The sequence below is a fragment of the Ananas comosus genome, linkage group 4 (genome assembly GCF_001540865.1).
Source record: "Ananas comosus cultivar F153 linkage group 4, ASM154086v1, whole genome shotgun sequence".
NCBI classification, from domain to species: Eukaryota; Viridiplantae; Streptophyta; class Magnoliopsida; order Poales; family Bromeliaceae; genus Ananas; species Ananas comosus.
In genome coordinates, this window is record NC_033624.1 from 6,383,787 (window position 1) to 6,396,730 (window position 12,944).

Consider the following 12,944-nt stretch of genomic DNA (forward strand, 5'->3'; position numbering starts at 1 on the left):
ATTAGATCGACACTACTACCTTTCTCCTTGGCGTTTGAGGTAGGCGCTCCCCCCTCAGCGGTGCGCTCTCGGAGTTGGTCTACCGACTGGGCGTGGATAATCCGCACCAGTTGATCGGTCTCCTAGGTGAGGTTCGAGTCCCCCGTTATTAAGGATTTTGGGTTGTGCGTTATTGGTTAACTAGAGTTAACGCGGTAAGATTGGGGTAAGAAGCCAAAGTTTATTACGATTGGAGCATGCATGCATTTCATTTTCGGATTGAAATTGTATATTACTGCTCTTTCTTGGGCATGGATAGATTAGTTGGCATTAGTAATGGTTACTGTTCCTTACCTTGAAATACTTTATGACTCTGGATAGGCCTTAGTGGGATAAGTCGCGAGGTTCGGAGCCGACCCACGGGCTTACGTTGTATGTTCATCACCCACTAACCTACATGGTCCTAGCACGCAAGCGGGCCGGAGGACCGAGGCAAGGTTTGAAGCCGTACGCTACGCCACCGGGTCTTTATTGCATTTTGATAGTCAATTCCCGTTTAGTCATACATGTATCAAACTTTATTTTGTTGATTTAGTATGTAAAGTGAAAACGATATCATGTAATTTTGGTGGAATGATCTTAAATGGGTAAATTAAGATAGATGGTTGAATGATTTGTAACTAGTGTTATTATAGCTTGAATTTGTTCAAAAAAATCTAAATATCATGTGTGTGTATATTTAGCTTAGAGTTCGCGTTTCCGTTGTTGCTTGCGCCTCCCCGCGATAAGCTTGTATGATATATGCAATTCTCGTTTTAATTGCTTATTATAGTGTTGTTAGATGCCTGTGGCGGGACATGGGAGGCTCTGTCCGTTCGGCGTCTATTGACGGTACCCGAACCGCGACGCAAATTGCGGGATGTGGCTGCGGACAGATATCAATTGTATTCAGAGAAGAAGTTAAAGCAATAAGTTAGGAATGAACCTAAGGAACCATAGTTTGGAGACCCTAGGAAGGACTTAGAAAAACGTTTGATGTGATTCTGTGTTAGGCAAAGCGAGTGATTGGGTGTAGTTGTATCCACTTCTCTAGAAGGAAGTAAAGTTGATTATAAGGCTTTAGTTTTGTCTGTAGTTTCTTAAGGAGGACTTTGTGGGCCGGCCGAGCCGACGCACAACACAGGAGAGTAGAATAATAGGCCTTGTGCTTTCCGCTTAATTGGTAGGTTAGGTATACGTGTAAGGTGATGCGTGCATCGAGCACTTAATATTTGTGCGCTTGTGCGTTGTCAGGACGCGATGGCAACCACCGCGAGAGAGTTACGAGTCCACGACCGTGGCGGAGGCCTCGGAGGATCCGCGAGCAGTCGGGTCGGACGGGTGTGTGACGTGGGCGACCCAGGTAGCCGCTTGGCGGGCATTGCGGCTCAAGGGGAAGCAGACTGGGAGCCCCATGATTAATGGCGCAACAGGCGAGCGGCGGCATCTGTGCCGAGGTCCGTTCCTGCACGGCCGCCGTAGCCGCCCGTCCGGAATGCGGCACGCCGCCCGTAGAGGCTGTTCTCTTGCCGGCGCATCGGGTTTTCATCGGCCCATCTGCCCATTTCGATGTGTGCTTGAGGCCGGAGCATAGGCACAGGTTAGCGGCGCTGATGGCATTTTAAGCGGTTCACTCCCAACCTTCAACGGTGACCGTGATAGGATCCGTGGAACAGACGGAGAAGTTGGCTCGCCGGCGATGGCAGGCCTTATTTGAGGATATCTACACCCCCCTCGAGAACGGACAAAGTATCATTGCGCTCATTGTTTGTATGATGGTCGCGATCGGTACTGGTGGTGGAATCAACGAGGAATAAGTCCTCATAGGCACGCCTATATCCCTTGGCAGGCGTCGGGAAGTGGTCATAGATTTTCGCCCGATACGAAAAAAAAAAAGAAAAAAAAAAAAAAAAAAGAACAAACAAAAGAAAAATCAGAAGGATTTTCAGGAAGCTAAGGCAAGGAAGTCGACACGGACGGGGAGTACGAGAGGGAGTTCAACGCACGCATGGATCAATGTGTGCCGCCAGCTTGGTCCATGGTGATAGGACAGGAGCGGATATTTGAGTCCAGGTTGCGACGGCTTCGAGATTTTCAAGTCATTCAAAGGCATCCGCTTGAAACGCTATGAGAGGTTCTTGACCGCGCGCTTTGGGGGGGAGCGCTGAAATGCCATTGCACGTGATCAGCGGGAGCATCTAGAGGATAAGGAAAGGATAAGACTAAGAAGGGACCTGCTTGGGGTCCGCGGGCATCGAGTCTTAAGCGACCCCCGCGAACCACAACGATCTACAATGGGGGGGAGTAGGAGTCACGACACGGGGGTCAGATTACCTGACCCGTTGCCGTGATATGCGGGGGACATTAGAGCCAAGACCAGCTACCCACAGCGGAGGGGCGAGTGTTTCAATGTGGCCATACCGGGCACATAGTCGAGAGTTGCGGGCGGCCGTCGTATCCCCCCAGCTCCGTCATCGACCGTAGTAACAGTACACAGCAGCGACAGTTTGGTGGGAGCTGGCCACCCGCAACCATCTGCTGATCATCAACGCTGTCACGTCAGCGCCGAGGCTCTGCGCAGCACATGCTAGTGGGCCGGTTTTTGCCACTCAGGTGAGGGAGCACCTATCATCGTCCGCGACGACGTGCGTGGGCAGGTATTATTGATCAGAGGCACTAGGGTCTAGAGCTATATGTCGATAACGGTGTCATTCCATTCATTCATATAGCATACATTCCACAACTCACGATAATAGAGTCACTCCATAACGAGGCAGTATTGTCGTGTGAAAGCACTCCGCGGGAGGCATCTCGATTCGATGCGTTTACGATGTACTGTTGGACTGCCCCAGGTGCAATTAGGAGAATTGGATTAAATGCCGATCGACCTTAACTGGTGATTGAAAGAAATATGGGGATTCGAGTATTGGGGATTATAAAAATGGCTCTCCAAGTATTACGCGGTATAGATTGTGAAAGAAGGTGAATCACTGTTACGTGACCCACCAAGAGGAGTTTCCTATGGGCGGCAAGGGTAAGCGCTTTGGCAGTGCCACTGTGTCGATCGGTAAGCGGCGAAAAGGATGATCAAGGGGGTGTAAGGCCTACTTGGCGACATCGTAGACTCTCGACAAAGAGTAAGTCTCGATGGAGAATATTTCGAGTTGTGGCGGGATATCAGGATGTATTCCCAGCGGAGTTACGGGATAATAGAAGTCGAGTCGTGATTGCGACTTGATTCCCTGGGGCGGGCCAATCGGAAGGCTCCGTACAGAATGGTCAACGGCGGTGGAGTGAAAGAGTTGAAAGCAAAAAGGGCTTGTTACGCGAGCGGTCCCGTGGGAGCCCGATGCTATAATTAATTTAAGAAAAAGGACGGCACACTTCGACTCTAGCGTTGATTATGCGCGACGTTAGAACAAGTACCGATCAAGAACAAATACCACGTTGCCATTCGACTCAGTGCAAGGGTCAAAGTGTAACTCGAATAATTGATCTACAGTCGGGTATATCTATTAAGATACGGCCCAAAGATGTGGCACTAAAAGCGTACCCGTACGCGTTAGCCATTATGATTCACTACATGCCGTTTTGGCTACTATGCCCCAGCCGCATTCATTGGACCTGATGAATTAGAGTCTTCCGTCCGTCTATGGACCGGTGCATACTGGATTTCATTGACGACGTATTGGTGTATTCTCAAAAGCAACCGAAGGAATGAACACGAGGATATATAGGCTGTGTTGGACATACTCCGAAAGATGTCGAGTTTGGCTATTTCGAGGTTACTTTCTGGCCACGAAAAACGAATGGCATTCGGTGGAAACCCAACAGAATAAAAGCCTCGGCTGACAAGTGTAGCGGCAATTCGTAGCTTCCTGACTTGGAAAAACCGCGGTTCGTGGAGGGATTCTAAGAAGAGTACTTGGCCATTAACACGCCTTAAACCACGAATAGGAGTGAGTTTGTTTGGAGCCCCGAGTGTGATGCAGAGCTTTGAAGAGCTAAAGACAAGAAGTCTACTCCGTGCATGCTTTGCCGACGCTAAATATTCGTATACAGTGATGCTTAAATACAGCGTCTCGGGTGTGTTTTGATGCAAAACGGCCGAGTCATAGACTTATGCTGTCGCCAAGCTGAAGAATTAGAGAAGAATATCCGATCGCACGACATTGACTAGCGGCCGGTCATATTCGCGGCTAAAATGTGGAGCATTACTTATAGGAAACAATTGTGAGATCTACAGCCGATGCATAAGAGTCTCAATTTTTTCACGCAAAAGGAGCCTAAATTGCGTCAGCGGGTGTTAGAGTTACTTAAAGATTATAGACGTCACGATTCTCTAGCCACCCCGGGAAGCTAAGTCGTAGCGATCCCTAACAAGACACAGAAAAGTCGCCAAGAAAATTTGGCGGCGGAGATTACGGCATCAACCGCGTTGCAAAAGGAGATGCAACAGGTTTGCGACTAGAAGTTGTGGCCCCGGAGATAGCAACACTTTGCCATCCTTAATTGTGCAACGAACCTTGTTGAGAAAATCAAAGGATTACAGCTCGGATGAGTTTCTCCAAAGGTGCGGGGCAAAGTTGAAAAGTGGTAGTGCGATGATTAATGACATTGAATATCGACGAGCACTAACGGATAATCGGGCCGGTTGTTGCTGCCCAAAGGAGAAGAATGATCTTCGGAGGGCGATTATTCAAGAAGCGGCATCAATCTCACTATAGCTATCACTGAACGGCGGCACCTAAAAATGTATCAGATTTGAAATGCATTATTGGTGGCCGGGAATCGAAGAGGGATATAGGGAGATCGTGGCCACATGCCTCACATGCCAACAGGTGAAGGCAAGCGTCGATTTCCGAGCGGGAAAATTGCAGGCTACCATATACCGTGTGGAAATGGAAAATATCGCAATGGACTTTTGTGAAGGGGCTCTAAGTGAACAAGGAGACTATGACGTGATATGGGTATGTGGACCGGTTGATCAAATCACACACTTTCTCATCCACACTACTTGGTCGGGCCCGCTTAAGTAGCCTAAGTCTATTTCGACGGAGGGTGGTGAGACTCTCATGGGTCCTGTATCTTATTTGTGTCGACCGGGACCCTAGTTTCACATCTCATTCTGAAAAGTTTACAAAGAGCACTAGCAACAGCGCTCGACTTTAGTCGCGCATTTCCATCCTCAAGTGACGGTGCATCGAGAGGACGAATTCTAAATAGCTTGAGGACATGCTTCGATGCGTCGTTACTTGTTATAAGGCGCATGGCAGCGAGCATTACCGTGGCCGGAATTTCGCATATAACAGAACATATCAGGAAAGTATTGCGATGCGCCATTCGAGGCCTGTAGGAAGAAGTGTCGCTCGCCGATACCATCTGGAGGCGACGTGGGCGGAGAAAGTAGTTCTGGCCGATGGTGTGCGAGATGGGGGGGAGAAAAAGTTCGGCCTTGCCGACAAAGGTTAGTAATCGCGCAATCAAGCACAAAAGTTATGCTGACAAGCGGTAAGATATTGATTCGCGTAGGGAGCCGTGTATTTTTGAAGGGTCCCACGCGGGGAGTTAACTGGTTTCGGTGTTCGCGGGATATTGAGCCTTCACCTATATTCGGACGCCTTTGAGATTTTTGGAACGGTTAGGAACGGTGGCCTACAAGTCTGGCATTACCACCTGAGGTTGGCGGAGAGTAGCATGAATGTAGTTCCAGTATCTCAATCCGCAAGTTGTAGACCCGTAGTATCCTCTCGTTAATACCGATAGAGCGCAAGAGGATTATACTTAGAGAATTTTCGGGCGTATGGGTTGCGATCGGGAAGTGCGAAAGCTTCGGAACTGCGAAATCCCGTATGATTAAAAGTTCATTGCTGCGAGCACGATGACCGGAAGTAAACGTGGGAGCTCGAGAGCGAAATGTAGGAGCGTTATCCTCACCTCCTTCGAGATTCAAGCGTGGTAATGAAATTTAAATTTCAACCATTATTTTTTTTTTTTTTTTTTTATTTTCCTTAAAATTCGCGACTGATACTAAATTAGGGGTGGAGAATGTAACATACCACATCCTCGTAATCGTGCCGAGTTCCGTCAAAACGACGAGACGCGACATTGAACAGAGTTTTACAGTGGACCCTAGTGCTTGGAGTCATAACGGAGCAAAAAGGGACGCCGGAGAGCAAAGTGGCAATCTGGCGTAAGTCCCAATTTTGAGCTCTTTCGGGGACCGGTCCCTGAAGGAGACGAACCTGGTCCCCGTGCGCGTACCTGCAGGCAATCCGGCAATCTCCGGCTGTGGTGCACTGGTCTCGGGGGACGCGGTCCTGACCAGGCAACCGGTCCCGTCGCTGGCGTAATAGCCTGAAAAGTCGAAAATTTGCTAAGTCCTGAAAACCCTCCCCGTTGGGAACCGGTCCTGCCTGGTCGGGAGACCGTCCGAAGGCGAAAAATGCCCAGTCTGGCAGTTCAAGTGGAAAACAAGTAAGGGCTTACAGTGCACATTGTTCAGGAACTATATATGCCCAACCCCTCTCTCCACCGCCATTTCTCTCGCTCCTCTCTCATTTTCTCTCTTCTATCTCTCTCTAGAACTCTCTAGAACTTGGGAAAAGAAGAAGAGCTTGAATAGAGGTGGGATTTGAGCTTGGAGGTTCTAGGAGCTCTCCAACAAGGAGAATCTAGTGGGGTGCTTGGACTAGAGGTAAGTTTTTTAAATGTTTTTCCTCTAGGAGTTATGATTTTGGTTAAGAGATTTGAGCTTTGTGCTCCTTAGAGGTTTAAGAAGCTCTTTGTGAGCCATGAACAACTCATGGAACATGAGAGCTCAAGTGCTCTCATGGTGAATCCTTGGAGCATATGTTCTGACCGCTTAGGTTGGATCCAAAGGTCTAGAAACCTTATTAGGAATGGCTCTTTAGATGATCCTATGCTATTCTTTGCTTAGGTTGGATGATATTCATTGGGAACCTAAAATCAATTAGTGCTGAAATTTGGGGGGTTTTTCCGCTAACGGTTTCGGGACAGAATTAACACCGTAGAACGCTAGGGGTGTGTTGCCAATTGGGGGCCCTAACAAACAAGTCTTTGGACAAACTTCGTTTATATTTCGAAAATGTTAGAAGATAAGTTCATTTGTACAAGCGCTAATATGCACTACTCGTTGATTATAGGGCGCGCGGATCGGCTTCGTAAAGTGGCGGGACGTGCCTTAATATCCTACACCACACGACTCATAGAGTGGGTGCACGCCGGAAAATCGTTGATCGCCTCTATGTCTATTTCTCATATTTTTGAGCATATATACTATATATTATATATACCACATTCATCATGCATAATAGGGTAGCTAGATTGGAACTTGTTGATTTCATTTTATGCTTCTAATGTATTGAACATAGAGAAGGATAGACGCAAAACGACATTGTGATTGGACTCCCTCGAGAGTGTAATAAATTATGCGACTTGACATTAGAGAAACAGGGTGTCATTGAATAGGAAAACAAAGAATTGCATTGAGAGATACGTTGGAGATAAGTTTGACCCATAGGGACATGGTCGAAGATAAGGCCTTGACAAAGGCAAAAAATAAATAGGTAGACCTAACTCTGATATTGCATTAAGTGACTAGTGGCTACTGATCCTCAAGTTGAGGATTAGATCGACACTCACCTTCGTCTTGGCTTGAGGTAGGTTCGTCCCCAGGACCTCGGCGGCTGCGCTTCCGGAGTTTTGGTCACACTGGTCGTTCGTAAATCCACCAGTTGACGTCCTAGAAGGTTCGAGTCTCACGTTATTAAGGAATTTGGGCTGTGTGAGTTATTGGTTAAAGAGTTAACGCGTAAAGATTGGTAAAGCCAAATTTTGATACGATTGGAGCATGCATGGCATTTCAATTTTCGCATTGAAATGTATATATACTCACTTTCTTGCAAGCGCATAGTATTAGTTGCATTAGTAATGGTTATATTTCTTCCTTTGAAATACTTTATGGTCGGATTAACGTAGTGGGTAAAGTCGGCTGGGTCGGATGCCGAGCCCACTGGGAACTCGTTTTGTAGTTCTCACAACCACTAACGCTACAGGTCCTACACGAGCGGGCGGCGGAGGACCGAGGCAAGGGTTGGCGCGTAGTAGCGGCCACTCGGGCGACTTTATGCAATTTGTAGTCATTCCTTTTTTGTCATACATTATCAACATTTTATTTTGTTGATTTAGGTATGTAAAGTGAAAACAATCATGTATTTGTGGATGACTAAATGTAAAAAGATATGATGGTTGAATGGAATGTAATAGTGTTAATTTAACTTGAATTTGGTTCAAAAGAAAATCAATATCATTGTTTTGTATATTTAGCTTAAGCAAGCTTTCGCTTCGCGTTGTTTGCTTGCGGCCTCGAGTAAGCCTTGTATTCATATATGTCCAATCTCCTGTTAATTGTCTTAATTATATTGTTGTTAGAAAGCCTTGGGCGGACAGGGAGGCTCTGCCGTTCGCCGTCTGTTTGACAGTTGACCCAACCCGACCAATTATTGCGTGGATTGGGCGTGACCATCGAAAGATGTTGAAAATAACTCACAATATAGAATCACTGACGTACACAGGTAAAGTTTAAATTCATCGTTTATGGTGATTCATGCTTAATTATAGGCATTAGAATCATATAATAAAGTTGAGCTTGATTAGAACCGTGCTTCGAACTTTGGCGGAACTCGGCAACGGTGCAAAATCCGAAAAAATTGCATTGTGTACGACAGTGTTATCCGTAACCGATACCCGCCATCAACATTTGCTTCGAAAATTTGTTCCGTCAATTGCGTAACCGGTGACAGCATTTCGCGTACCCGTTACACAGTGAAAATCGTGAAAACTTTCTAATTCGACTCGCGATTGATTCTAAGTCTAATAATAAAGCGATTGGGGTTCTCTCAACAAGTAGGGTCATCATGAAAATACCATATTTGAAAAATCCAGAGGCTCGGACTTCATTCAAAAATCTATTTTCTACATATTACCTCTTTTAAGGTCCAAATCGGGAATCTGTATTTTTGATATCCATAATGCCGATTGATCTCCGCTTCGCTTGAGTTCTTTTTTCTGGTCTTTTCTACGATATCTCCTAAGAACGAAGATCACCATAATCATGATTGCTCTTCATGACGACGTCGGGATTTCGGGTATTTGACGGCGTGTCGTGATTCGGATCGTGTCGTGCATCGAGTGGCGCGTCGTGGATTCGGGCGTGATTGAAGCTTCGTTGATCAAGGGAGGCGTTCGTGGATTCAACGTGAGGGCGTGACATACCCGGGTAGCGCGACGATTCATAGAGGTTAAGCCGATGGTGTAATTCCGTGGAGATCGGTAATCCACCGTTTGATCTTTTCTCTTATGAATTGTTTTTTTAGCTGTGTTGGCCGTGGGTTTTCTGCCAAGTTGGAGTTTCCCACGTGAAATCTCGGTTGGCTTTTTTATTTTCGCATTTATTTTTATTGCATTCGAGATTTATGGTTTTTTGGTTGTTACACCTATTTCACCCCCGCTCTAGTGAGCGAGATACCAAATCTAGATAGATCCTTGGGCTCCTCAAAACTTCAACGCTCGTCTCAACCCTCACTGCCTGCAAAACCTGAAAAATGGTGGGGAGGGTGTGTAACATTAAACAATGTCTCCCCTCCCAGTGGTACGCAGTGACGAATGGCTGAGCAGTGTACTCACAGGTCAGGAAGAGAAAAAAAGTCATCGAGCACGATATAACGATACAGCATAAAATTGAAAGGAAGGAAACCCAATAACGAGATATACACAACTACGCTACTTAATAGAAAAACGAATGCATACATGGAATATCAAAACTATAGTAGCAGACAACTGTAAAGAAAAGACCTGTAAGTATATCATGGCAACAACCGCTACTATAGCTATATCGTTAAACAGACGAAAGTCCAATATATCCAATCTGACTTGTGCTCGTTTGGTCTTGCACGGCAGATCCTTCAATTCCTGTGCACTCCACTCTACTTGTATATTAACCCAAGGTACCTATGGGCTCATCAGCGATATACCAAGGTACTCTATGGGCTCACGGGTTTGGCACACCCAACACTTTCTGGAAGAACACCAATCTTGCGGTGGATCAGACCCCTGGTGTTCGTGAAATGCGAACGAGTCTTGGAGATCATACTGATATGCTCAATGGGCCAACATAGCAACCAGCCGACAATCCTGGCCGCCTCAGCGCGCCACCGACCATATAGGTCATCAACAAGCCCAACCGACCAAGTAGTCCAACAACGATGCAAACAAGCTCGCCAAAGCAGGGTCTCGAACTGTAAGGAAAAATAAGTACAACCACTCAGGTTCCAACTAGGATGGAACAACTCAAACATTCCTCTCAAAAGATGCAATGTACTGCTCAATGTCAACTAAATATGTATGCAAGAACGACTGATAGTCAGCAAGAAGGTATCAAATATCTAGAACTACATCAGCCAATCTAGCGACAATCTAACCCCTCAGGGTACATCCGACCTCATAGTCATCAACGACAAGAGTCACGAAACTGACTAACTAGTCACAAACATGTCAAATAGTGGAATGAGTAAACCTATAATCATCCGTTCCAAAAGCCGATAATCCCACCCCTAAGGGTATAACTGACGAATAGGTTACAACAATGATCCAAATAACCGACCACCAGTCACTGATACGAAGCACAAAACGACCAACCAGGCACTAATCCACGAAATACGAGAACTGACGCAACCAGGTCAGCAGTATCACATATAGATAAACTACTCTACTCCTACACATTATACTAAGCCATGAAACATCTGAGAGAGTATAATGAAAACAATATCCGTACAAGCTCATAATATATGCAATAATAAACAAGCAGAAGAACAAGGCAAGAAGATTACGGAGCGTCGGCACTATTGTCCGATCTTCGTATGAGTACCCACCTGTAAGCATGTTGCACATTCAGTCCTCTAACTGCGATACGAACGTCTAACTGAACCTAAAGAGGGTCCACTGGGTTAGAATCCAACCCATGATCACCAGCAACAGCTAATTCACAATCCCTACTTAGGAAACCACAGGAATTGTTTCCCAAACGATTGCCGACGACGGCCGGAAGTCCTGAAACACGCGCACCGAGACTCCGCCGGAACCCACTAACTGTCCCCGGAACCTCACTAACTCAATGATATGAGTTCGCCTGCTACCACTCACCAACATATACTTTCATGCGATTGGATTATGCCGATTGATCTGCTAGTGCTAGATCAGATGTGGGGATTCGATGTTATCTTGGGGACCAACTGGCTCTCCAAGTACTATGCGGTGATAGATTGTGAAAGCAAGGTGATCACTTTCATGAGCCTAATCAAGAAGAGTTAGTCTACCAAGCGTGCAAGAGTAGGCGCTTCGCGGCGACTATATCGTCTGTGAGGGCGAAGAGAATGATTAAAGGAGGGTGTAAGGCCTATTTCGCAACCATTGTGGATGCTCGAAAGGAGTACCCAGAGTTGGGAGATATTCGAGTAGCATGCGAGTTTCCGGATGTGTTTCCGGCGGAGTTACCGGGAATGCCACCGGACCGGGAAGTTGAGTTTGTCATTGACTTGATTCCCGGGGCGGAACCAGTTTCGAAGGCCCCGTATAGAATGGCACCGGTGGAGTTGAAGGAGCTTAAGGGCCAACTACAGGACTTGCTCGATAAAGGCTTCGTGAGGCCGAGCGTGTCACCATGAGGAGCTCCGGTGCTATTTGTGAAGAAAAAGGATGGCACACTTCGACTCTGCGTAGATTATCGCGAGTTGAACAAAGTGACGATAAAGAACAAGTACCCGTTGCCAAGGATTGACGATCTATTCGATCAGTTGCAAGGGTCCAAGATGTATTCGAAGATTGATCTCCAATCGGGGTATCATCAATTGAAGATCAGGCCGAAGGATGTGCACAAAACGGCGTACCGTACGCTGTATGGCCATTATGAGTTCACGGTAATGCCGTTTGGGCTTACTAACGCCCCGGCAGCATTTATGGACTTGATGAATCGAGTCTTTAGGCCATTGTTGGATCGATGCGTCGTGGTATTTATAGACGACGTGTTGGTTTATTCAAAGAGTGAATAGGAACATGAAGAGCATCTAAGAGCTGTGTTGCAAATACTCAGACAGGAGAAGCTCTATGCGAAGTTGAAGAAATGTGACTTTTGGCTAAAGGAGGTCACATTTTTGGGACATGAGGTATCGGGCGACGGAGTTTCGCTAGACCCGAAGAAAGTAGAGGCGATCAAGGATTGGCCTCGCCCGACGAATGTAGCGGAGATCCACAGTTTTTTTGGACTGGCGGGCTACTATCAGCGGTTCGTGGAGGGGTTCGCCAAAATAACCACTCCACTAACGCGCCTTACGCATAAAGGAGTAAAGTATGTTTGGAGCGACGATTGTGATCGGAGCTTCGAGGAGTTAAAGAATAGATTGACGTCGACCCCGGTGCTTGCCTTGCCAACTCCGGGGGAGACTTTTGTAGTGTATAGTGATGCCTCGTATGTTGGTCTCGGGTGTGTGTTAATGCAAAATGGGCGAGTCATTGCATATGCATCGTGCCAATTAAAGAGTTACGAGAAGAACTACCCGATTCACGACCTTGAGTTAGCCGCGGTGATTTTCGCGCTAAAGCTTTGGAGGCATTACTTATATGGTGAACATTGTGAAGTCTACACAGATCATAAGAGTATAAAGTGTTTGTTCACCCAGAAGGAGTTGAACATGCGGCAGCGGCGGTGGTTGGAGTTGTTAAAGGACTACGATGTCACTATACTATACCACCCCGGGAAAGCTAATGTTGTGGCCGATGCTCTAAGTAGAAAATCGGCGGAGAACTTAGCGACGACAATTACGCCTCAACCGCTATTGCAGAAGGAGATG